Raw genomic sequence first — 27,421 nt, forward strand, 5'->3', positions numbered from 1 at the left:
ATGTTTGGATAAAGAAAGTATGAGATACCACAATATTAAGGCATTTGGCATCATTTTATAAATGAGGAAACATATTTGGGAGGACAAAGTTATTTTTCTCAAGCAAAGAAAGTATTAAAATAGTCATTTTAAAACAGACATCCTTAAACCAATTGCTTTTCTCTGATTTTCAGTTATTTTACTTTAGTGTTGAAATCACCTGAAATTAGAGAGCCTGGCTAGGATTGTCACCGATCATGGTACTTGATTAAAGTTGCTAATCCTCAGCTTCTTTACTATAAAAAGGGATTACTGATGCCACAATCCTTATACTATGTTAAAGAGGATCAAGTAACTTAGTAGCTATAAATTACATAGTATAGTGCCTGTGACATAACTTTCATTGAATACTGAAGATCTATTATTATTTAATAGTTTATTAAATTCTAACAGCCAGGCACTGGGACCATGTTTTTCCTGCTTCTGGAGAAGAAGTCTAGAAAACTGATGTGAGTGAGAAGAAATAGGGATTAGAAAAGAATAACATAAAATCATTTATATTTGTTAATTTTAATTCACATTATCTAGGAATAGATCATATCAAACTTGGGGAGGAAACTATGTATTATAAAGTACATATCAGACATTAAAAATATTCTTTTACTCCATGAAATATATTTTCCAAAGTATTTACCTTGCACTTAACCTATATGCTTTTGAGAACTACTTACTTTATTTCTTCATTTAAGTTGTGATGTACACAACCATCTTTCCCTAGGTGACACTTTGAAATATGAAGCCTGGTTTCTAGTCCTATAGCAGATTTGTACTCCTGTTGAAATTTCTGAGCATTCCATTCAATAAGACCCAGATGAAATGTGTCCACTCACTGAAGAGGCAAAGCCTTACTGAAGTCCTTCAGACAAAGACAGCTTTTTCCCTTGGGCTTCTAAAGATAACATTTGCAACTATTCCTGTTATACGGTATTCTAAACATTTATTTACATACTTATTTTCTCCACTAGATGGCAATCACAACAAAACTACAAAGATAAATTTTTTAAAAGTTTATTTTATTTATTTTTGAGAGAGAGCACCAGCCTGGCAGGGGGAGGGAGGGAGAGAGACAAAGAGAAAGAGACAGAGAGAGAGTGAGAGAGAATCCTAAGCAGGCTCTACACTGTCAGCGGGGCTTGAACTCACCAAAGGTGAGATCATGACCTGAGTCAAAATCAAGAGTCGGAAGCTTAACTGACGGAGCCACCCAGGCACCCCTGAAATTTTTATTTTTATTTCATCTTCTGCAGAGAGGAGCATACATAAATATTAACTAAGTAAGTAATGAAAGGAACAGAGTTGATCCTGTATTGTGGAATGGAACACATAGAAATATGTAGTATACTGATGTCTGTGTCTAAATGTCAATGTAGATATAGATGTATACACATGGTATTTAGAGAGAAACACAATCGCTTTCTTGCTGCGGTTACTTCCAATGGTGTGATGAAGAAAGCTCAGACTACCAGCAATTCTCTCTGCCCCAACAGCAGCTCCTTCTGGCCATTTTTCCTGGCAGTGGCTCCCAGCACAGGCTCCCAACAGCTGCTCCCATCTGCAAGGGCTCTTCTCTGAAATGGCTCCCGCTGGCAGTGAGTTCTATTGGCAAACTCCAGGGCAGCAACAATTCATCCTACCTTGAAGGACACGTGCCTGTTCCCTGCTCTCCTAGCACCATTTCGAGGGGCAGCTCGAAGCATGATCCACACAGAGCCCTTGGGGCTGTTATACCGTCGAACTGCTCTTTTCAAGAAATAAGTTCAAAGGTATGAAGATAAAAATACTAAGTTATAGAATATATTTGTTATATTCTCTGGAATTTTCTATGGTCTACTCAAGGCTTCCTGAGGTTTGGAATCCTCCTCTGGAGATGTGACTGCTTGTGGACATCCCACCAGTCCTTAGTGACCAGCAGAACACAAGCCTACCGAATATGTGATTGTCTTACCATATCTGACAGCAGATATTCAAGGGGTTATACAATGCTCTATGTTGCAAAGATCCTATGTTGTTTTCAAGCAATGGAATTCCAGGAATTTTATGTACATATGTAGCTATGTATTAAAAAGATAAACTATCTTTCTGATGGCCTTGTTAAAGATAAAAGATTACATAATCTCTAGCTGCTGGTGGCCTGCTTAGGAGAATATGAATGTGTGTGTGTGAGAGAGACAGAGAGACACAGAGAGAGTGAGAGTCCTAAAAATAATATGTGAATGCCAGGACTAAACCTGCCTGACCAGCTCTACCCATGGGCTTCTCTGTTATGTGGTTTAATAAATTACTTTATTTTCATTCTTAGTCTTACTAGCTACATAAACTAGTTTGATTAGGTTTCTGAAACCTGTAAACAAAATGGCTCAACTAAGTGATCAGGAAACTAAGAGACTGTTGGAAGTACTAAATCCCACTTACCAACCTCTCCCTAAGTAGCAGCCATATACCAGGTCACCAGAATTCCTAGGACAGTTTTATTTCAAATATTTCCTACTATTTTCCCTATCAATATAGTTCTAATTTTCATACTTTATACTATACAACTTATTTTCTAGAAATAAAAGGTATTTATGCCCATAGGGCTTAAGGACACCAATGAGAACCATATTACTCTATAGTTATTTTGGACCTTTCAGTATTCTTTTATAAATCCTAAAGTACAAAAGTTGTTAATGACAGCTGCTCTTCCACATAGAATTGTTGCCAAAATTAATTAGCATTTGTAAATATATATATATATATGATATATATATATATCAAACCGTAGTGTGCCAGTTTACATAGTATATCAAATAACAAGGGTATAAAATGTGTGGTTTCAATGTTACTGTTCCTATGAAAACTTCCCAATGATTGGGAGGAGCTTATGGATGGCTATGTCTTCCCTAGTGCAGCAAAAATCATAGAAACAGCGTCAGTGTCCTTGAAGGCGTTTAGTACAGTTTTTATTGTGTGTGAAAGTGCCCTTGGTTGACTGCTTGATCTGGATATAGTCCTCAGGAAAGTTCTAGTTGAGTACACTTTACTAAAATCAGGTGGTTCTAAAAAGTAGGGGAAAAAATGGAAAATGTTCATCCAGATAATTTAATCCTCCCAAAGAGTATAAGAAAATTTCCAGAGAAATGAGGTATGTTGAGGAATAATAGTTAATTGTTTTATATTTCTGTTTAATTTGACATGTACAGATGTACTTAATACTTGACCTGGTTGGAATTCCATAGTAAAACCCTGATTTTCTTGTTATCTAGGATGTAAGAGTACACAAAGGGCCCAGGGAGTCATTTCCTTACTCATGGATGAGTTGGGGTGCCAAGTAACAAGCTTAATTCAGTCTTTCCTGGGAATTCTTCCTAGATTCGGTCATCACTCTTTGAAGGAGTATGAAAAGAACACCAAGAACTTAGAGCCCATCCCTCTCATTCTCTCACTTTTCACATGAATAAATGAAGCCTCAGAGAGCTTTCACTGACACATGGATATTCACTCGCTGCTATAATCCATCACTCTGTCACAAATTCTACTGCACTGGGCATAATTGGAACATATGTAGAAGAGCCTTTTGTTTCAATAATCACATATTTAACTTACCATATATTTAAAATTGTAACAATCAAACATGAGATTTCATAAGTATTAGTACTTAGGATAAGGAAAAGTTAAAAATAGTAGAGAGTTGGTTTATGTGGGATTAATGAAAATTAACCTTACATGTGACAGGTATGTGGCCATGGCCAAAAATTCTGAATGTAATGAGAATGGCAAAAATCTGAAAAACCATTCTTTTCATAACATGTGGTATGAAAAAATACATGTGCATACACACTATACAATAGGAAAATTTTTTACAAAGATGTAAAATAATTTTGTTTCATTTTGAACAATTGATTCCATTGAAAATAATAAAAGTTCATGAAAATATAAAACAAAATTAGCATCAAGTAAAGAGTTATCTATTTTTAAAGTTTTCTAAGATGGAAGTTCAATTTTCCAGGAATTCTGTTTTCTGAAAGAAATTAAACTTATTCATTTGTTAGTGATTTTTTTTTAAACTACTAACTTACTCATTTGATTAGTAATTATTAAGGGATCCCGACCTGCTGGGCACTATCCTAGTCATTGGGAGCACAACAGTGAGTAAAAGGTAAAAATATATGCTGCTTGGAGTTTACATTAAAGTGAATGAAGAAGGCAATAAAGAATGGTTATATAATATGTTTAAAAGTGTTAAGTACTATCATAGAATGTACAGCAGGGCAAAGTGATAGAGACTGAACAGAAAAGACCTGCTGACCTTCCCTCTTCCCACTCTCATAACCACACCCATATCTTTAATAGTGTTTGAAAATAAAATACAAATGCATTCTCCTACAACATAAACTATCTCCCATTTCTTTAAAACACAAATAGGATGAAAGATCTGTAACATATTTTTACTCTCCCCTGCTCCCCCTTCCTTTCCACCCCATCTCAGTGGACTCAGTCCACCCTCAATTTCTACATTTTGCTGAAGTAGTTTAGAACTTACAAAAATTTTTTTAAATCTTTATTTATTTGATAGAAAGAGAGAGAGACAGAGTGCAAGCAGGGGAGGAACAGAGAGAGAGAGGGAGACACAGATTTCAAAGCAGGCTCCAGGCGCTGAGCTGTCAACACAGAGCCCAACATGGGGCCTGAACCCACGAACCATGAGTTCATGATCTGAGCTGAAGTCAGACGCCCAACCAACTGAGCCACCCAGGTGCCCCAGTTTAGAACTTTTTATTCTAGAATGTTTGGACTACATCAGGATTTTCCTTGCATCATTTTTCTCCCAACTCAAGATTCCAAAGCATTTATGTATAAGTATATTCTTCTTAGTGTCCTCTTTTGGACCAAAATACTTATAATCTGTATTAGCCTTTTAACTCAGACTTAAAAGTAGAGGGGAAGTGAGTTTCTCTTGGGCCACATGTTCCCAATACTTTTCTTTGTAAAACAGTTTTTAAATGTGAAGTATTGTTTCATGGTATATACCCATTCTATTGTATATTCAGTTCTCATCACTAACATGTTTATATTTTAGTTATTTATCTTATTTATTGACCTTCTTACCCTACTAGAAGGGCCTCATATAGGACAGAGATTTTTGTCTAAATTGTTCATTGCTGTATCCCTAACACTTGGTACCTGCACATATGGGAACTCAATAAATATTATTTAATGAATGAATAAAATAATTGAATGTGTTTCAAAGTATAGATATGATTTTTTCTTTTGCTTTTACATGTTTTTAAAGCATTTCTAAAAGAAACATATATTAATCTAACCTTAATAAAAGTAAACTTTTTTCTTCTTCCTTTCTTCTTTCCTTTTTCTCTCTCCTGCCATTTTGCCCTCCCTCCCTTCCTCCCTCTCTCGTCCTTAATGGAATTTACCAGGTTTCCTACACCAGACCTAGATCTGAAGCTAAGATTTATTGGTTATTATCTGAATAGTTTTAGAGATATCACTTAACTTCTTTAAGACTTAATTTTATTTTATAGAGATGATAAAAAGTGCTTTTCCATACTACAGGGTAGGTATGCATACCAAATATAACAATGCACATAAAAGGACTTTGTAACTATATAGTAGCCATGCCTGCTGATTAAATATCACACCTGATTGGAGATTTCTTTTGTTGCATGTTGGTGAGAATCATAGGGACAGCCTAAAATGTATACTACTTAAGGGATAGGGAAGACATGTTTAGTTGATGGAGTGATTGGCATTTGCTTTTCCTTCTGCCCAGATTGTTCTTCCCCGAATAATCATAAGGCTCACTTTCTTACTTCACTTGGACCATGTTCATATGTCTCTTCAGAGAGGACTTTCTTAACACCTTAGACATTAACAGAACAGAGGAGTAAAGTAGGGCTTTCAATAAGCATAAGGAATAAATGAAAAGATTAACAATTTGATCAAACTAGCAAAGAAAAAAAAAGTAGAACTTTTTTTTAGTAGAAGACTAATACAAAGTAAATTTAATCTGGGGTACCTGGATGGCTCAGTCAGTTGAGTGTCCAACTTTGGCTCAGGTGATGATCTCACAGTTTGTGGGTTGGAACCCATGGCCAGCTCTGTGTGGACAGCTCAGGGCCTGGAGCCTGCTCTGGATAGAGTGCCTCCCTCTTTCTGCCCTCCCCTGTTCAGGCCCTGTCTCTCTTTGTCTCTCAAAATAAATAAATAAATAAATAATAAATAAGTAAGTAAAATAAAATAAAATGTTACAAATTTTTTAAGTAAATTTAATCTATTAGATGGAATGAATAAGCACGACTTATACTGAGAGCAAACAGACCATTTTCTCCAAACAGGAGAAAAAAGATAGTCAAAATTGCTGTTAAAATAAAATCTATATACTTTTTATTAACACACACACACACACATCTAAAATATAGTGGCAAAGATGGTTTAGAAATTAAGGAGATAGAAAAGAAGCACCAGTTAAATCTACACAAAACAAAAAATATTCAAAATGGAAATATCAATATTGAAAAATCACTATTTAAATTTACTATTAAAAGAAGTTAACAAAATAAAAATGAGTATCATGTAATTATAAAAGACATACTTTATAAAGATACAGCAATTATAACTACTATGGCTCAAAACATTGCAAATGAATATATAAAATCTTTTAGAAAGAGATGTTAAAAATGAAATTTTAGTGGAAGACCGGACTATACATGTAGTGAATTGGATAGATGTATAAATCCCTTCACTCCTGATTTAGAAAAAAAAAAGCTAGGGTAATAGCATGATTCAATAAATAACCTTGACTCAGTAGATCCATATAATCTCATGAAATACACACACATGCACATACTTATGATTTAAGGGACATTATTTATAATCCATTGAACATTTTCATAAGTGACACATGTACTTGACCAAAAAGATCCATAAAAGAAAATAACCAATAAGTTGGACTTTCTCAAAATAAAAAGTTTTTGCACTATGAATAACTATTCAGAGAATGAAAAGACAAACTACAGATTTAGGAAAAAATATTTATAAACTATGTTCCTAATGTATTTTTATATATCAAGACTATATAAAGAGCTCTCAAAACTCCACAGTAAAAAACAAAGAACACAAAACAAATAATATATTATAAAATGGACAAAATATATGAATGGATATGTCATCAAAGGGATAATACGGATGGCAAGTAGGCACATGAAAAATTATCAATATCTTTAGCCAAAACCATAGACATGGTTAACATTTTAGTAGTTGCTAGGGAACTGGGATTTGGATTAGGAGGAAGGTGGGTGAGAACAAAAATAGGTAGCATGAGGAAGTTCTTTTGTGGTAATGGAATAGTCCTATGTCTTGACTCTTGTGGTTGCATGCATACACATGTGGTAGAAAACTGCCAGAACTATATACATAAATGCACACAATGATTACAGTTACAGAAAATAGTAGAAACTGGTAAGGTCTGTCTGTCGTCTAGTTAACAGAAATATACCAATGTCACCTTCTTAGTTTTGATATTTTACCACACCTATAGAAGAGATCACTGCTTGGGAAAGCTAGGGGAAGGGTGCGCAAGACTCTATACTACTTTTACAACTTTTATTGAGCCTTAATTATTTCAAAGTAAAATGTTTTAAAACATACACCAATCTCCATATATAAAAGAACACAAATCCATTTTCTGTAGTGAAAGATAACCACAATAAAGAGTGGAATATGATGAACCTATAGAATACTTAAAGTATAAAGAAATAGAGTATAAGCAGACGGGTGAATCAAATGCAAGAAGTGGTATTTGAGTTCAATTTTTGATTCCGTTAAACTTAGAAATTGCTGAAGAGTGACCTCAAGGAAAAAATTAAGAGGACATTACCTTCTTGCCTTCTAGCTCTACAAGAGTATTCTAAGTGCTTCAGACAGGTTTCCCTAATGTATAAAGCTCTTATGAAGTATTGTGAGTTTCTGATATTCATCATGCACACTAGTAGAGCAAAATATGGCATACTCTCTGAGGACCGCAAGAGCTCATTCACCCCCAAAACAACTTGGGTCTAACAACTGAGATTTTTTTTATAATGTTGGAAAATAGCTGAGTAATACAGCTTTGAATATATATGCACATTTGTAACTTAGCCAGTCAACCAAAGTAAAAATGTAGCTCCCCAGAAAAACTGACCATTCTGGCTTTTAAGTGTCCCTTAAGTGATGTCACTTTGCCACATAAGCCAACCACAGAAATTGAATTGTTACGATTCATTTCTCAACCCAGTCCTGTTCATTCTGCATACTTTCACTATTTTCTGCCCTTTAATACTTCCTCAACTGGAACTGTCCTTTATTTTCTCAATCTATACACATTTTCTTTACTTTTCCTTATTTTTTAAGGTGTTTTGTTTTACCTTTTTTTTTTTTTTAACACTCAGGACTAATACAAAAGGGAGTTATTTATCAGGTATTTTATATAAGACTCTAGATGAGATGTCTTGCAGTTGTACTCCAAGGAAAGTGAGACGAAGACATGAAACAAAGCTAAAGTATAACAGAGGGAAAATACTGTTTGATAAAGCTCATGGGATCTTTAGCTTTTTATAAGGTACTATAATGCTCATTGATCCAAAGGACATAAGCTGTGGATCTGTCCCCATAGTTTAAAGAGAAACATCTGTTTTAAAAAATTCAATAATTTTAGTAACTTTATATAGTTGTGCAAACATCTTCATAGCATCTTTTAACTCGGCTTTGAATACATTTCAAAAAACTACCAGTCAGAATTACCAATATTTCTGAAAACTGAATATTGGCCCTAAAAATTTGGCTTGAGTCCTCATTGTATTCATGGTGCATAGATCAAGTGGATACCAAAACTGGACTAATTGTCATTACTAACTTGTGGGAAAAGCAAGTCAAAACAATGTGTCAAAACAAATTAAAAATATTAACAGGTGAATCTATTCAGTAGATGAGGAAAGATAACAGAATTATAAGAAAACAAAAATGGAAATGAGAAGTTTTGCATTAGGTAGCCACTTTTTAAGGTAAAATTCTCTCTGAATTCAATTAGAACCATTCTAACCACATATATTTTGTAATGTAAATACAATTACATTCTTAGATAAAAGTAGGTATAGATGTATGAATGAAAAGAGATCAAGTGGAGGAAACTATACATATTTAATAAATGCATGGAGTTTGTTTTAATACCCTACTTCTTTAGTAGCTTTCAGAGAGAGTATTTTAGTTAATCCCTAATAAAATGAACAGGATGATATTCATTTTTACCTCTAAATATTTCTGTTTCTCTTTACCTCTCCATCCTCTTGTTTATCATTGCTGATAAATCCTCTCAGTATCTAGCATGGTGCTGAAAACAGCATATTGCAATATATTCTCGTTAATTGAACGGAAGCATCAGTGTCATACACAGAAGATGGGCTGTACTAAAAGCCACAAAGTGAGAATGGGAGTAAGCCATGACAGGTCCACCAAGGCGGTGCCCCTGGTGAAAATGAAAAAGGTAAAAGTATGAAAAGAGTGAAAAATTTAAAAACTGAGTAAATCAGGGTGAAGCAAGGTGCTTGAAATTCAGGTTTAGGAAAATGTGTATTTCTTCTTGAATTATTCAGAGCCCAAGAAAGGTTAAGAATGCATTATCAAGTGAAAACACGTTTTTATTTAATTTGGAGTCTTGCAGCTCCTTGTATAAATTTGTAGGATTCACTTGGCATACCTAGAAATGTATTGCTTCACCTTCTTATTCACTTTCACTTTTCCTGATAAAGATGAAATGTGATGAAAAACAGGAATGAGACCATGGTATCAAAATTTCTTCCTTGGAAAGGCAGTGCAAGACCAAGTCTGAACCGCACATAGGGAGTCTAATGCTGTATTCCAGGCTCTTTATTCATGTGAATGCTCAAAAACTCAGTAGGTGTTTGGAGCCTGAGTGTCAGTTCTGCTCTTGAATTGCAGAAAATGCCAAGGAGACAGCTTTGTAGGCTGGGTTTCCACATGGCTCAGGAATGTCAGTTGTTTATTTTTTTTAATAGTGATTCTTTTGTCATCCAAAATACAAAATAATACAAGTGATGATACAGGAAATAATACAGGAGACAGCTCATGTGTTTGTGCTTTCCATAGTGCACAGCCTTCCCTCCTTGCCACCCTCCATCTCCCAAGCTTACTTTCTCACAAGTTTGCAGTTTTACCAACCATCTTGGTCAATTTCAATATGCATGTTGACAATATGTTAGATAGCCTGGGTTCAAAATTCCCTGATATATTCACGTATAAAGGACTTGTCTCTATTCCACATCCTGCTCCCTTTACTACTGCCTGGATTTTGCCATCATCTAGAACTGTCCCATACCTGAAATCTTCTTTTAGAAAAAATTTTCCCTTTAGTAGTAACTGATAATTTTAGAATTTTTGAAAAAAAAATCACTCACAATCCTATCATCTAAAACCATGTCAGAGTTTATTAGTGCCTTCTTCACCTTCTAAATTACAAAATCCAGCAGTGAGAATGGGTTTGCTTCTTGTTGGCTTCCTCTACCTCCTTCTAGGGATTTAAGTATGGCTTTATCCGGTCCTGCTAACTCAGTTCCACTCTCTACTCATTTTTCACTTTCCAAAATTCTTAATATCTCTTTTTCTGCTGTGTCTCCTTTGTTTAATCCTTGTAGAGTCGTATTGTCTTTTATCAGTATTTGGAAGGGAAGAGAGATAAACAAGTGTATTCAGTCCTCCATGTTAAACTTCCCAGCTACCATCTGTTCTCAGCACTGGCCACTCTGCTTTGCTTAATACAGTCCTAATCACCCAATATCGTCTCTTTCACCCCCTTCACTCTATTTTTCCCACTGCCTGCGCCAACATCCAGACATACCCACACTTTGGTGTTACACTTGAGGAATCAAGATCTTCAAAAAACAATATGGAACCTGTCCCTGTTCTTGTGACCTGTCACTTGTGGCCTTAACTACACCTTGAAGCCATTCAGCACAGACATCTGAGTGGCTCAGTTGGTTAAATATCCAACTCTTGATTTTGATTCAGGTCATGATCTCACAATTTGTGGTTCAAGCCCCATATCAGCCTCTGCACCGTTAGCATGGAGCCTGCTTGGGGTTCTTTCTCTCTCTCTCTCTCGCTCTCTCTCTTTCTCTCTCTCTCTCTCTGCCCCTTCACCACTCAAACTCTCTCTCTCTCAAAATAAGTAAATAAATAAATAACATTTTTTTAAAAAGCCATTCAACAATCTCCCAAGGTTTTCTTCTCTTTCTTTTTGCAATCCCTTAGCCACAGTTCTAAGCCTTCACTATGCTTTCAGATCATGAAGTACAGGTCTCTGGAGGTTTATTGCCTGAGTTTGCATCCTCATTCTAGAATTCACTAACTGAGTGACCCTGAGCATCCTGCCTAACTTCTCTCTGTCTAAAATTACTCATCTATAGGATATGGATGATAATAGTTATTAATATAGGTACAGGGACTACATAAATCATAGGAGTATTATACTGTTTAACTGTGTTAACATATCTAAAGCTGCCACAAAGTTTCTTATATATATAAAGTATTATGACGCCTTTCCTTAAATAAATAAACTGGTTCCCTACTACTCAGAGAAAATCAAAGTGACTCATTTACTCCATTATTTTATCACATACTCTTCACAAATGTTTATATCTGTGTATATATTTCTTTCCTTCTTCCCCATTTCAGAGGAAAGTGTTCATTACTACAAAATAAAGTACACATAATATGTACAAGGTAACGGCTGTACAGGAAACTTGTCGTGGCGACGGCATCCTAACACCCTGAGAAGGCTGTCAGGAAGAAGGGACACAGCTGGGTTTTGAAGAATGGATATGAGCCAGACAACCGCCTGGAGAGAGCACTTTAGGCAAGAAGAATTTCATGTGCAAACACGCTGGAATGTACATAGTATGCCATTTTGAGAACTATAACCGTTTTTAATGGACAAAGGATCCTTATGTGTGAATGGTGACTATATGGGGGTTTCTCTCTTTTTTTAATACAGCACCTCTGAGCATTTTATTAACTGAATTACATTCTTGTTCATTCACTTTTTAAATCTATATCTTCTCCTCAAGTTGTACATCTCATGTGGTTTGGAATGACATTGTATACTTGCTTTGATTGCTCATAACATATACCACATTGCCAAATGTGGGGTAAGCCCTCAGTAAATAATTATTAAATAATTAACTTTTTGAAACTCAAAGATAGTTGCATTCCTTCAGTCAATAATTTTTTTAGTAATCAAGAAAAAGTTCATTTAAATAGTCATGCTTTTAAATTGACAGTAAACATGTAAACATAAGAGACATTGACATAAGTTGGAGCTTCGCATTATACCTATAGTTAATAGACAGAACAACGAGTACATGCAGAGAACATAATGATTTTATATGCTCTCATGCTAAAGTGATAATCCATACTATGATGCAACCAAGGTAATATAGTCTTTAAGATAAAACCTCTTTTATTAAATGTATCCATGCTTACAAAATTTTGATACATTTAAAAAACAATGTTGATCAATGGTAATGCTTATATTAAACTGAGTTTGCACAGTTATAAGGAAAAAAACTCCCACAGAATAGCTTTTACTTCTGCCCTTCAAGCGCAGAAACTGGAATGTCTGCAAAGTATGTCTCTGCATCAGGAGCTTCCCTTCTGTACGTCTCTTTTCTGCCATATTGGAGTCCTTATCCTTTCCACTTTAAGCCTCCAGTGCCTTTCAACCTCCTGTGTCACATCACGCTACTGAAAAAAAGAACCTAGCTAATGCAATTTGGATATGCTTTTCTTAATGCCTCCACCATTTTGATAATTCTACTGCCTTTTTTTTCCAGTTGCCCAGAGTCTTTTTTCTGAAAACTCCCTTCATTTTATGAACAGGAAATGATGATAATATGAGCCATTTATATTATAATGAGTTTTGACAAATTACATATTAACATTAAAACATTTGAGTCAAATGTTCCTTCAGTCATGATTTACATATCAATTGTTTTTTTCCTCTGATGGCGAAATAGAAGGTTTTTATTTCTAAGGAATTTGGGTTTTCTGCCAGCAAGTGAAGAAATGTGTAATTTGTGTTCTTCAGGGATATTCTGAAGTTATTGTGAAGCATGTAGCTTACGCAGATAGACAAAAGTTCTAAAATAAAATTCTATAAATAGTCTGCTCATTTGGTATTGTCTCTTCTGGACACTCAAATCTTGACTATAATGATGAGGAATAATATATTCACTTTTGGTACTTAGGAGCACTTATCTACTTTAGACTTTGTGGAAATGGAAATGTCAAACATAATTGAACCACTTTTTGAAATACCCTGATACAAGCATAAAACTGCATGGTGTTGTGGCCTCTGTCTTTTCTGAGTTACTCTTCTGCCAGATTCTATGAATCTCCTGTGGAGACATCTACTATAATTTACCTGTGGATATAATTACTTGCTTCTGTGTGTCAGTTTAATTCTTCTAAAGACAATAAAATTTGTTACACATTTATCCTATACAAATCACAAGGGCCACTCTACATCTTTAGTAGTTCACTACCCCACTTTTTTGATCAGTCCAAGGTTTCCCTGGCCCATCTTAAAATGTGTATTTTTCAAATTAAAAAAAAAATTTTTTTTTGAGAGACAGAGAGAGACAGTGGGAGCAGGGGAGGGTCAGAGAGAAAGGGAGACACAGAATCTAAAGACAGGCTCCAGGCTCTGAGCTAGCTGTCAGCACAGAACCCGACGCAGGGCCACACCCACAAACCGTGAGATCATGACCTCAGCCGAAGCCAGACGCTTAACCAACTGAGCCACCCAGGCGCCCCACAAATTATTAACTCTGAACTTCTCCCCATTATTTCTCTTCTTAGGTTCCTTAACTTGTCCATGTTCTTTACTCTTCATGATCTCTTTCTCCATTTGGGTTCATGGATCCTACATGGGGGGGAGCTCTTCCTACAAGGGGGCACCTGCACGTTCCCTGGCCATTGGCTGTCCAGACCAGGTCAGCACACCCTACCTGACCAGATCCCTCCCCTATTCTGTTGTCTGTCACAGACTCTTTGCACATCCTGCTTATCTCTCCAGCTTGGCCTTGAAGCCCTGGAAGGCCCCAGGCCTATTTTCTGTGCTAGTGACAGCAACTCAGAACCCACCCAGTCTGCTCCCAAAGCATCTGCATACCCTTCACTTCATTGGACCTCACAAAATCCCTGTAAGTAGGACAGGATGGGTTTTTGTGCCCAGTTTGCACATGAGGAAGGGAAGCCTAAGAGAGGAAAGTGGCTTCCCAACACTGCATGAGACAAAGTGGTGGAGGCTGAATTCACCCCAAGGTCTGGCTAAATTTCGCACCGGGTCCAGGAAAAGATGAGTAAACTAGATACATCCTAATGCGACTAAGGCAAGCAACATATAAGTTTCCTCCTAGCTGAACAATTAACTGACTACTTTCTAGGCCTGATGTAGTTGCAAAAGTCACTACTTGTCTTTGGGACTGTAAGAGCAGGCATTATGTCTCCTGGGGTTCCTGTTTTTCTGGAAACTTTCTCTTAGAGCTATAAACAGCCTAATGACCTTTACTCATAAGAAACCGACAGTGCTGTTTGCCTCTTGGTTAAAGGTCACCTTCCTAGGGCTATACCTGAGGTTTTGTATAAAAAATACCTGCCCTTCCCATATGACAGCATGAATGCCTGTAGCTAAGTTTTTTACAACAACCATTACTACTAAGATTAGAATCGTAACTTCTGTGGAATCCATGTTCTGGAAAAATGTGCTGAAAAAAATTATCTATGAGAAATCATTTACTAAACACATGCTGCTCTTTCTGCTCCTTGTGCCTTTCACCATAAATAAAGCTAGAGAATGAGAGAGAGCAGAGATGCCTGCTTGGTGATCAGAAAGAAAATTGTCACTCTCTCATCTCTCTCATGCCAACACAGTCCATCCTTCAGGGAACCCTGGACCTGCTGGAGTTGAACGCCAGCAGGTTGAAATGAATGGGTGCCTGGAAATTAACTAACAAGAGACAAATTAACAGGGGAAAAGACAAAGTTTATTCATATACAAATAGGAGAACACAAAAGAAGTGGTTTTCTGACCACCTAGAACTAAGGGTTTATTTACCAGCCTTATAGAGGGAAATAAACAAATGGACTTTTAGGAAAGAAAACTGGGCTTTGTGGGAAACAAATGGAAATTATGACAGTTTGTGATAACATTTGTTTATGCAGTCTCTCCTCTTGGTGCTAACAGTTAGTTTCCTATCTAGGAGATTTATGGCAACTATGTGTTTTGAGAGACATATTTTGTCAACCAAAGAAATTTTGATGAGATTCATTCAGAATTGTTTAGTTTAAAATAATCTTTGTACTAGTCTAGAGAGCTGAGAATCTATACATTTCAAAGGGATTTAAGTATTTTGCTAACAATCACAAATACCATATAATATCATTCTGTTGCATGGTGAGAGTAGTATCACAGCTCTGGATCAAGCTAAGAATCTACTTTGTCCATTCCTACATCTAAGGGATAATGAAGGGTTTGCCAGAGTCCAGCTCCAGCAGGTGCAGGGTTCCCCTGAAGGATGGACGGTCTGGCGAAAGAAAGTGAGAGAGCCTCGGCTTCTTTCTTTCTGCTCACCAGGTAGGCGTCTCTACCCTGACCGAAGAGTCAGCTTTATTTATTGAAAAAATGTATGGGGTACAAAACAGAAGTGGCAATTGCCTTAGATAATAATTTCTGATAACAAATTCTTTGGTATGTAAAAATTTCCCAGAATATTTCCCAGATTGGTGGAAGACTCATGCATAACCTTTATCAATAGGTGACTAGATGCTTATCACTTGGGGAAGGAAGGGATCTTTAGCATTCAAATACAAGGCAAAGTTTTTAGCAGAGCAAAGGCAAGAGTTAGGTCTTTGTGAGCAGGCGTCCATAGCCTGTTTTCCGAGGGGAAGAAAAACAGGTTTTCTCAGGAAATATAACATTTGCTTCTATAATCACAAAAGAAGAAACTTCTATAACAGGTTTTTTCACAAGGTACAATTCACATATTTTTAGCATAAAAAGGCAAGTCACTCCTGATATCAGTCAGTCAGGCACCTTGGGGTTGGTGCTTAAACAGAAATTGAGTGGGGGTTGAGTGGGGGTAGATGCCAGTCTCCATCTGACGGTGGGAGGCCTTGCAAACCCACCTTGCCTCACAAGGAAATTTTTCCTCTGCTTATGAGTTCAGAGAGACCCAACTTCCCACAAGGGTTAGTATCCAAAATCTATACAGACTGATGAATCTAAATTCTTTATCTCGCTTCCATTTATCTTTCCTAGCTTCATTCAGGAATAAGCAGTTTCATTCAATGGCCCAGTCAATATTTCTGGATTTCCTATAACCACATAATACTCAATGTAGAAAAAATAAGATTCATGTCATTTTGTGCAAAACTACTCCTCCCCCAGTGACTTATAACATATATTCATTCACTTATGCTAGAAACCAAGATATTATCCTCACAGATCCAGAAATGATATACTCAGACACTCTTATCCATAATCTGTTCACTGCTATCTTTCCCACTTCCCTTGGTTAAATGATCACCATTAGACTAGTTGCCGAAGTATAAAAACTGATGTTCTCCCTGCTCAATAATAATATAATTCTTGTATTTCCAAGCAATTGTCTAAACACTCACTACACATACACTCATTTAACTCTCATAACAACTGTACCAGACACATGTGGTTGTCAGCTCCACTTTACAGTGCTAGAGGGAGGGCTGGACCTAGGGCGTGGCTCTTCAGACAGTCTGAAAAGGATAGAATACCCAAAATATAAGATGAGAAATCACAAAATTCAAACTGAAAGGACACAGGTCTGAACCAAACTGACTCCATGACAGGCTTTAAGTTTCCCCTCTGAGCTTAAAGGCCTAAGTCTCGGTTTCCCACAATCATTAGATAATAGCAGGAAAAGGGCACAGACTGCTCAACAAGCGACCCCCTTCGCAGCACCCAATCAGAAGCGGCCAGCTAGCACACTTAACATTCCTAAGGACAGGCCTGTAGATGGAAACCATAGAGAGTTACCTGTTGTTTAATACTAGATTAATCAGTTACTCACCCCATGTGGGGCTCCTTGGTTATTTTCAAAGAAACACTAAAGGTCATGATTGGGTCCTGCCAAAAGTAATGAATACTCTGGACAATGTGTATGGTTAAAATTGTTGCTAAGGCTGTTATACAATGATGATTGGATTACGGTAACTATTTCATAATTTTCTGTAACCTCCCTTTTCCAAGCCCCATAAAAACCCTACCTAGCCTTTGTTCGGGGCTCTCAGCACGGATCCATTGCATTGGTGAGGTCTGGGAGCCCGAGCTTAAGCCCAAATAAACGCCCTTTGCTTTTGCATATGTGACTCGGTCTCCACGGTGGTCTCTAGTTTTTGGGGATATTGCAATCTGGGCATAACACAAACATTAACTAAATAAAGTAAAATTAAATAAAAAGAAACAATACACACATTTCTTATTCTTTGTTGCAACCAGACTTTTGGAGGGATTTATACCCTCATCTCTTAATTTACCCAATTCCTCTAAAGTACATGTAAGCCAAACATCCTCTAAAAATCTTGCCTTAATTGATACTCACTGTTAAGGTCTCCCCTTCCAAATGTTTTGTAACACCTATGACACTGTATTATTGCTCTTACAGGACCTAGATTTTGCTTTCAGAATAATCTGCTTAGTGACAAAGAAAAATTCCATTTGCATTTCTGTTAAGAATAGAAGGGATAGTGTGGCAGATTTAGATGGCTAACTAAAGAAAACAACTTCATACTAGAAGGGATTCCATTTAGACAAGAATGTTTTACATTGCTCCCTTGATGGTTTCAAGAAGAGGAGACAAAATTAAACAAAAGAAGTTCTTTCTTCCCTGATGAGAAGCAGACATACTCAACCTTCTGAAGCTTGTCTCAGAATCTGGTTTTAGACTTGCTCTGGTGAAGAAAATTACTCAAGTCACATCTGTGTTTCTTCATTCATTAAGGGAATTTTAAAAGATGGGCAAAATACAGAAAGATGGAAGAAGTAAGAGATCTGACTAGTAGGTGAAAAAATGAATCTGGCTTTTATTCCAATGAAGACCCAACATCAAACATGTTTTCAAACATCTTTTGCAAAACACCAAAAAATATAAGATCAATGATAGAGGAAGTTGTATCATTGCACAAAAGTACAGACTGAAACACTCAGCTGATTCCAGTTTTGGTCATTTCTCCTCATTGCCCCTCACTATCCCAAACCTCAGTAAAAAGAACAAAGAAAATATCAACCTGAATATGAACCTGGATTTAGCTGTTTTTTTTTAATACTTACACTAAGAAGAATAGCTATATCTCTATCTACCTACTTGTTTTTAAATATATATATAATTTTATAATGATTTATATATATAATTTTAAATGATTGAGACTGTAAATGTTTTTTATGTACAACTTTATCTGCACTTTATGTATATTTTAAAATGTCTTTTGAATTTACATAGAATTGAGTTCAATTTATCCTTCAGTTTACTGTAAACTATCATTATCATTCTGTACAAGACTTTTCTCTTTATTATTTTGTTACTATCAATTCCACCTCTCATGCCAGCCAGTCCTCTCTTTGTCTTTGGATATAATATTTGTAATTATTTACATATTTGTGTTTATTTTACATAGGAGGTACTCTGCTATAAACTTATTCTCTCTCTTTTTTTTAACTCAGACTTTGTCTGGAGGATCTCTCCATGATGCTATGTATGTGTCAAGTTCATTTTTTTCTATATGGTATGTGTCTACCACATATTATGTTGCAGACTTTGAGTCTGGAGTTCTCTCTTGTCCAGCAAGAGAGCAGATGCAGAATTAAATACGAGAGAGGCCAATGTCCAAGAGAAGACAAGAGCCTCCAAGTAAGTAAATGCTCTGTATTTATTAGAATCAGAAGGCTTACAAACATGATGGATATGCAGAAAGAGACAATGAAACAGTGATCATTAACTAACGTGTGTGAGAGCAAAGGGGTTTTGAAGATACGGGGTGTTAGGGGTTTGGGTCAATACAAAACAAAACCCCAGTGCTGAGCAGATGGCTGCTTAAGGCAGACACCAGCCTCTGTTTCTATTTATCTTAACTTACCTAGGAGATAAGGCAGATAGATATGCGACCTGAAGGTCAACAAGGCATCTTTCTTTTGCTAATTAGTTCCAGGAATTTCACCAGGCTGCCATGGCCTATGGCCTGTTTACCTCTTTACCTATTCTGGATGCTTTTGTCCTGTGGAAGCAGCTTCCTGCTTTTGTTCTGTGCTGGGCCACTTTCCTCCTGTTTACCTATTCTGGATGGTTTCATCCTAAACCCTGTTAACCCACTGGTGCAAGCCCTTGGAATTCCTAAACTTATTCCCCACAATATTACTTAGCCATTTCCCTAAAAATGGACATAACCTATGCTTCTTTCTTTTTATTTTTTTTAAATAGTTTATTGTCAAATTGGTTTCCATATAACACCCAGTGCTCTTCCGCACAAGTGCCCTCCTCCATTACCACCACCTCTTTTCCCTCTCCCCCTCCCACCTCAACTTTCTGTTATTTTCAGTATTCAGTAGTCTTGGGTTTTGTGTCCCTCTCTCTCCCCAACTCACTTTCCCTCTTCCCCTCCCCCTGATCCTCCATTAGGTTTCTCCTGTTCTATTAGACCTTTGAGTCCTACGCTTCTTTCAATTCTCTACCACCTGGGGGTGTAGAAGTGCCATGCTGATAAGACTTGCTATAATTAGAAGAAATAATAAATGTAAAATGCTTGGAAAGTTGCTTGACACCCAGCAAGAGCTATATATGACGAGGGATTATAAGGCAAGCTGACAGGCCAAAAACCCCACCCTGCCACACCAGGTGGGATATGTATGGTATTCCTCACAGTTCTGGCTGCCCAAGAACAAAGGAAAGGGGAAAAACAGAAGGTTAGCTGATAGAAATTGTAGTCCTGCAGGACTATAATAATAACTCCTCCTTAGTAATGTGGGAAGCAAGAGCAGAAGGAAATGGCAGATAGAAATAAATGTCCTTATAATCTGCAGCCCATGGACAAATACTGGAGGCTGGCAGAGTAAAACGTTTCTCCAGGAACTCCTTACTGTCTTAATGTTACTGTTTTGCTTGAGGGAAAAACAACCTTGGCTTGACAATAGCTAGGCCTCCAGTATTCTGTGAGTCTTCTTTAGCATATGAAAAATCTCACTGGAAACTTCCCTTGGACTTTACCTCACCCCAACCCCATAGTATAAAACCAGACTCTCCTCAGGGTCCTGGGGCATCTCTTCCTGCCCACAGATCCTGTCCTTATACTTCGATAAAATCACCAAAGATGTCTCAAGAATTCTTTCTTGGCTCTCAGCTCTGGATCCCACTGTCACTTCCAAAAAACCTCGTCTGTCTGTCTATCTATCTATCTATCTATCTATCTATCTATCTATCTATCTATCTATCTGTTTTTTTTAACTGAAAAACATTTTGATTATAGCTACCAACCTTTCATGTGCCTTCCAAATCCACTTGGAAGGAAAGGTCAGAGCCACATGTCATCACACATCCTGCCCCGCAGAGCAGCTCCTGCATCATTTTCCTACAAGTTCTTTCCATCCTACCGACACGTTAATATTCTCCAGAAGGTAGGGAATGGGGTAGAGAGCTAGGTGATGCGTTAACCCTGAGTACTCCCTGATGCTGTACTGAAGCCTTTTGTCACCAAGACAGAGTTCCAAATGGGCCCAGAGCAGACCAGGCCTCAGCTTGCAGCACCACACCTGAGTTAATTCTCCTGCCAGGAAGTCGAGCTTCTTCCCAATTCCAGAGAAGAACGAACTAGACTCTCTTTGAAGAGGTTGTTACAAATGTTCTTATGGAAGCCAAATTATTAGCATCCAGGCTGTTGCTTACTAACCACATCTCCATATACGAGGGAACCAGTGAGAAAAAATATGAGGGAAATAAACAATTTAGGGTTTACTTAGCAGGAGCTATAATATTTAATGAGACCAAAAAAAAAAAAAAGAGAGAGAGAGAGAGAGAGAGAGAGAAACTTCTTATAGGCTACTCTTTGCTTCCAAAATCTTTTAGAGACCCTGCTGCCTACAAATATATGCCACAAATATGAGATGATGAAACAGGCAGTGGATGGACAGTAGGTTCTGCTGAGTTCTCTCAGGGCTCTGGAACCCTCTGGTGGCCTAATCTCAGACACTTTATATTCTTATTCTTGATTCAATTTCCATATCCGTAGCATGAAGACATTAGAAAATTCTTTATGTCTTCAAAAAAACTAGACTCCATGGGAAAGCTAAGGTGGAAAACTAATAACTAAATTGAAAGCTGCACTGTAGGAAGGGAAGCTGACATACAAAGAGTATACTGGCAATGATATAAATTAGCAAATGGCAGTTGTTGATTCGGTGTTGGATTCCAGATACTTGAAATGGTGTCCATTTTGCTGCCAGAAGCAATCAATACTTTATTACTTTTTGTCTTCTGGAAGACCTTTGGCGCTATCATGTTTGCAGTTTCCCTGGGCTAATCCAGTGAATCATGGCTAGGGTCTGCATTGCTCTAAGAATAGGCTTATGAAGCAGGAAGACTCCCTAATTTCAGGACCACAGACTGCTGCAGAATCACCTGCATTTGATTAGATTCAGAAGAGTTTTGCTTTGATTTATCTGGACATCATACTTCACAAAGTGACCAAGGATTGGTTTGGAACTCATGTAACATGAAGACAGTTGTATTCAGGGGTACATGATTCCCTTCTTGCTACTTGCTTTCAGTCCAGCTTAAACCTGCAGTGGTTTCTAAGTTGTTTTACCATTGCTATATCCCAGCCTAGTGCAGAGCTAATTGAAGTGGACTAGTTATTTCTCCTTGGGCAACTTACAGTCTGTTCTTTGCAGTTTTCATATTTGATCTAAATGGAAATCCACACCCACAGTGTATAATATAATATGATACAATACAATACAATACAACACAATATTTGGAATGTATGAAACTTGGAAAAACCCAAACCATTCTTTTTATTCTCACCTGCACTCCCTACCCACTTGCTGGCCATCTCTCATTTCCTCTCCTGTACACCTTTTGGGACCTGTTTAGAAAACTACTTATTGAATCTGAAGAAGAGGAATATAGTGTGTTTAAAGTGTGATGACCTGGTTTGACCCTCAGTTTAGTGCACGGACCCTGTCCCTGCAGCCATCTTTGTTTCAATCTGATAGAAGCCTTCAGTACCTCAGTTTCCTCACTTCTGATGAGGCTTACTCCATGACCAATAATATTTTCCTGAGAGAAATATCTAGGGTATTCTATGTTCACCCTAAATATTTTCCCTCACTAGCATAAATACATTTCTCACGTGAGTACATCCTTACTTCTGAGCCAGAACTCTTCAGAGTGTATTCTTACACAAATTATCTTCTATAATAAGTCCCTTAAAATACTAAATAAATGCCTTAGGGGTCGGGATGATTGGCAATATTACCTCTGTAAGGGAATAATTAAAATAAGTAAATTATACATTTATGGTCAGGAGAATGACTATTGCTTATACCACTTATTCCTGCTCAATGACTTCTAACACTCACTTTTCCCCTTGCTGATGTATAGCCTAGCAATGTACTGTCAGAACTTTTACATTTATACACAGAAAAAACTTTCATATTCAATTTGACCATGAAATGTAACTGTTTAATGAAAGATAAGTGAAGGAACAAATGATATCTGGGGTATCTTTTTAACCTACAATATCTGACATAGGTGAAAAAAATAAAGTAAATATATCCATATATCTCCAAAATTTAAGTAGATACTACAGATAGCTCTGATTGAAACAATCTGGAAACAAATCCTTTCTCCATTTCTGACAACAATAACTTTATTTTCTATATCCAGGATTTTTTTACTTGTGGAAGAACAACAGTCTTTGGCCTGATAACAACACTGGTAATAACATCATATTTCTGTTCCACTCCTACCAATCTTCTAGTCTGACATTTTCCCCAACCCCTATTCTGCTTTCACTCATCCCAAAAGACACAGGACATGATTTCAACATTCCCCTGGAGGATGTGTGAATTGGTACAAATTGTCTGAAAGGTAATCACACATCTATCAAATAATACAGCCGCACCTTATGACTAAGCATAAAGTATTTGCCCTACTAGTTATCCACCTTAAGAGAAACACCAGCCTAATGAAGACAAAGAGACTTGTCCAAGAATACCTGACAACAAAAATTTCTAACAACAAAAATTGGAAAGAACCTCTCAGATTTGAGCAAGGGTAATATCAGTGAAGGTGGTAAAAGTGAATAAATTTGATATAGGCCTAATTAGCAGCTTGTGTTGATTGCTAAGATAAGGGTGAGAGATAAAGCACCAAATCCTAGAGGTTTCAAGAACCTTTGGCCCAAGAAACCCGTAAGAATAAAGTCACCATTTACTAAGATGAGGAAATCTGTCCTTAAAGCTACTTTGAATGGCGGTGGCAGAAGGGGGGAATCAAGAACTAGTTTTTTTTATTATGTTTTAGGTGCCCATTAGAAATATGTATAGAGATTTCAAGTAGATAATTGGATATATAAATCTGGAGCTCAAAAGAGAAGCCTAGGCTAATGGCATATATTGGGGGAATAATCAACAAATAGATGGTATTTATAGACATATGATTGGATGAGTTCATCTAGGGATTAAATATAGAGAGAAGATTCTCAGAATTTAGAAGACAGGAGAATTAGTAGAATCAAACAGGAAGGAGAAAGAGCAGGAGGTAAGGTGGAAATCCAGGAAGATTATCTAAGAAGTAAAGTGAAAAACAAGGTGCAAAAATGGAGTGATCAATGGTGTTAAAACTTGAAAATGCTAATTGAGAATTAGTAGAATCAAACAGGAAGGAGAAAGAGCAGGAGATAAGGTGGAAATCCAGGAAGATTATCTAAGAAGTAAAGTGAAAGAACAAGGTGCAAAAATGGAGTGATCAATGGTGTTAAAACTTGAAATTGCTAAATTGGTGTCAAATTGTGTGTTAAATTTTGAAAACAGCATCTATGTTTGTTTTGAGTCAAATTTCCAAAACACACTAGAATATGTTAAGAACCTGAAATATTTAAAGCATTAAGGAGTAAAACCTGGTAACCTGTGTGGCTCTTGGCTGTAGCAACTACCCTATTTGCAAAGCAAGGTGTGCTGTTAAAATTTTATTAAGGCATTTACATAACTCGAACTTTTTATGAAGAGAATATAAGTTTTCCTTTCATAAGTTTTCATGTGATTTTGGAACCAACTACAGATTTAAGTTTCCAATTCAGTTGTTCAGAATGGTTATACAGATGAAATTCTGATAGATTGGAGCATGTCTGACATGATTAAACCTGCTTCTTAGGCGGTTGAGTGAACTTCCAGTATCAGGAAGTTTAGAGATATTTTTGAAAGCCTTCCAATTTACCTGAATTTCATACATGTTTGTACATGTCATTAGGCAGTCAGTTTGTACTTTTTCTTTTTGTTTAAGATTTTGATCCTGTACCAACTTCTCATTTGCTTATTGCTACTGGAGAAAATCATAAAACTATGTAATTAATTTAAGTGGCCCTATAAATTAATATTCTCCAATTATAATTCAATTCTTGAGGCTTCCTGAGAATACTTCCAGGCTTCTCAATTATTATTATTTATTATTATTATTATTATTATTATTATTATTATTTGTTTTTCTGTGGTCTCCATTTGATTAAAATCTCTAACCCCTTTATACTTCCCAATTATCTCTCAACACTAATAAAATTCATCTTATGCAAACTCCTTTCCCCACAAAAGCTACACATTTAGATCCATACTATCCTTTCTTCCTTTCCTCCTGCTTGTGGAAATGCCATCACACAACAATATAAGGTGTACTTTGACAACCACATTCTGGATGCCCCCTTCTTTAGGGACTTCCATCTACATTGTTAGTTTCCTTTCCTGTATATTCAAACCTTTCCTCGTCATTGGTTTGCTTTCATTGATATTTAAACATGTTTAAGTTTCTACTATCTTAACACAAAAGCAAATTTCTCTGTGTCCCTATACTTCCCTCTAACTACTTTTCCATCATTCTCTTTTCTTCACAAGCAAAATTCTTATCAACATGATTCTATTTCCCATTCGAATCACTCTTCAATTCAAACACGTTACCTTTTGCTCCTGCCACTGCGTTGAAATTTCTCTTGCCCAAAACACTAGTGATTTCTTTGTTCCTAAATCCAAAGCACCTTTTCTTTTAATGTAATTGAAACCTTTACACCACTTTAATTTTTTTTTAATTAAAAAATCCTATCCTTTGTCTTCTCTGACATTACATTCACTCCCTTGGTTTGCTTCCTCTTTTTGGCCACTTCTTCTCCTTTCACATGCTGTTCTGCCTTTCCTTTAAGTGTTGGTTTTCCTGAAGATCATGACTTAATCCTCTTTTTCTTGCATTTAAGACATTCTTCCTGGGTAGATCATGGTTTTAATTTTGATGCCACAATGACATTTATCTTTCAGGTAAAACCAAACTGAAGTCATAATTACTACTACTAATAATAAAGTATAAACTTTATAAAAAGTGCTGAATTAGAGGTCAAGAAATCACAGTTCCAATACTATGTCTACTATTCGTAATTGGAACATGACTTAGAAAAGTAGTAAGTTTCCCCTTTAAAATTTTGATTTTTTAAAAATAGGAATTAAGAGATGACTGGGTGGCTCAGTTGTCTAAGCATCCAACTCTTGATTTCAGCTCAGCTCATGATCTCACAGTTCATGCACTCTGTCACTGCAGAGCTTGCTTGGGATTCTCTCTCTCCCTTTCTGTCCCTCCCCCACTCATTCTCTCTCTCTCTCAAAATAAATAAATAAAGTTTAAAAATAGGAATTAAAAGACTTCTACTTATAGACAAAGTGGTTTTGATATAGAGTAAGATTATTAAAGAGCAGTGAAAATTATATAAAGGTATATGAATATAGATGTTTTATAATTATATATAAATTTATACATATATATCAATGATTTTGTACACATGTATATGATAGGACTATGTAATTCATCATATAAGACATTACTGTTCTGCTTAGACTTTTAAAATACATATTTTTCTAACCTAAATGAGTTTATTTTATTCTCCATGTGCTTAGAATATAATGCTTTGGAAAGCTATGTGGTAGTCAGTATATTTTCCATAATATACAGATAGAAAGTATAGTTAATAAATATTAAATAATTTGTCTAAGATCATACATATAGTAAATGACAGAAGTATAGTTGGACATAAAACTTACATATAAAGAAAGCTGTCTTTCATTTCCTGCCACATTACCAGTCCTGAGTAATGCTTTCAAGAGGTGTCCACTTTTAAACATCTGTTTCTAGTTAGCTTTTCCCCCCTAGTGATTGCTACCAAATTTCTACCTTATTTATTTACGCTTCCATTACTTGATTTATTAATTTTTAATATATATTCATTTTCCCTTGAGAATGATGGCGTATTTTAGCTCATTTATAATTTTTCACTTAATTTTCTCTACTCCTATTTTTTAAATTATTATTTTATCCAGTGGCATGGTAAATTAGAAGATAATTTTTTTGCTTATAACATTCAAATGTGAGGCAATTTCCCTTCATTCATGGGGGGGGTGCCTTTCAATCTTGTGACTTTATCAAGCCAGAGATATTCACTATCCTCTGAATGCAACTAGTAGAATGCAAAAGAGTATGAAAAGCCACATTCATTTTTTTAAAGCCCTTTGCCTGCAAGTAACATATGTATCACTTATGATCTCATTAAACTGGCAAGTGCTAGTGGCACAGCTATGCCATGGCTGATGATGAAAGTAAGGGAATATAGTGCTGGGCTGGACAGCTGCTTCCCAAAAATAACTGTGGAAATGGAAACATGAATTTTGGTGTACAGCTGAAAGTCTCTGCTTTCATTTATAATCGTAAATCTCTTACTAGTATCTCATATAATTTTCACTGTTACACTAAGGATCATGTTTATAATCAGCTTTAGAAGAGCTCTTTTAATTGTAGATTTGTTATTTCCACTTCTAGGTTGTTGCCACAGTTGCCCTTTGCCTCTACACACAAACATGGCGGTGATAGACTGGATGCAGGACACTGCAATTCAGCATATAGTTTTGGAAATAATAACATCAATTTCTATCACTGTCCCACAACACAAGTCCATTCTTCACACCTGGTGACTCTTTGTGGTCCCTCTAGGATACAGATTGGTTTCA

At 36.4% G+C, this 27,421-nt stretch overlaps 1 long non-coding RNA gene across 1 annotated transcript in view; it reads right to left on the minus strand.

Moving 5' to 3' along the window:
- Window positions 1–27,421, minus strand: part of LOC115294717 — a 49,827-nt gene that overhangs the window by 17,097 nt on the left and 5,309 nt on the right. Inside the window, exon 2 of the long non-coding RNA XR_003910084.1 lies at window positions 16,802–16,878. This is a non-coding gene — a long non-coding RNA (uncharacterized LOC115294717). The remainder of the gene's footprint in view (window positions 1–16,801; window positions 16,879–27,421) is intronic.

This window comes from Suricata suricatta, chromosome 6 (genome assembly GCF_006229205.1).
Source record: "Suricata suricatta isolate VVHF042 chromosome 6, meerkat_22Aug2017_6uvM2_HiC, whole genome shotgun sequence".
NCBI lineage: Eukaryota > Metazoa > Chordata > Mammalia > Carnivora > Herpestidae > Suricata > Suricata suricatta.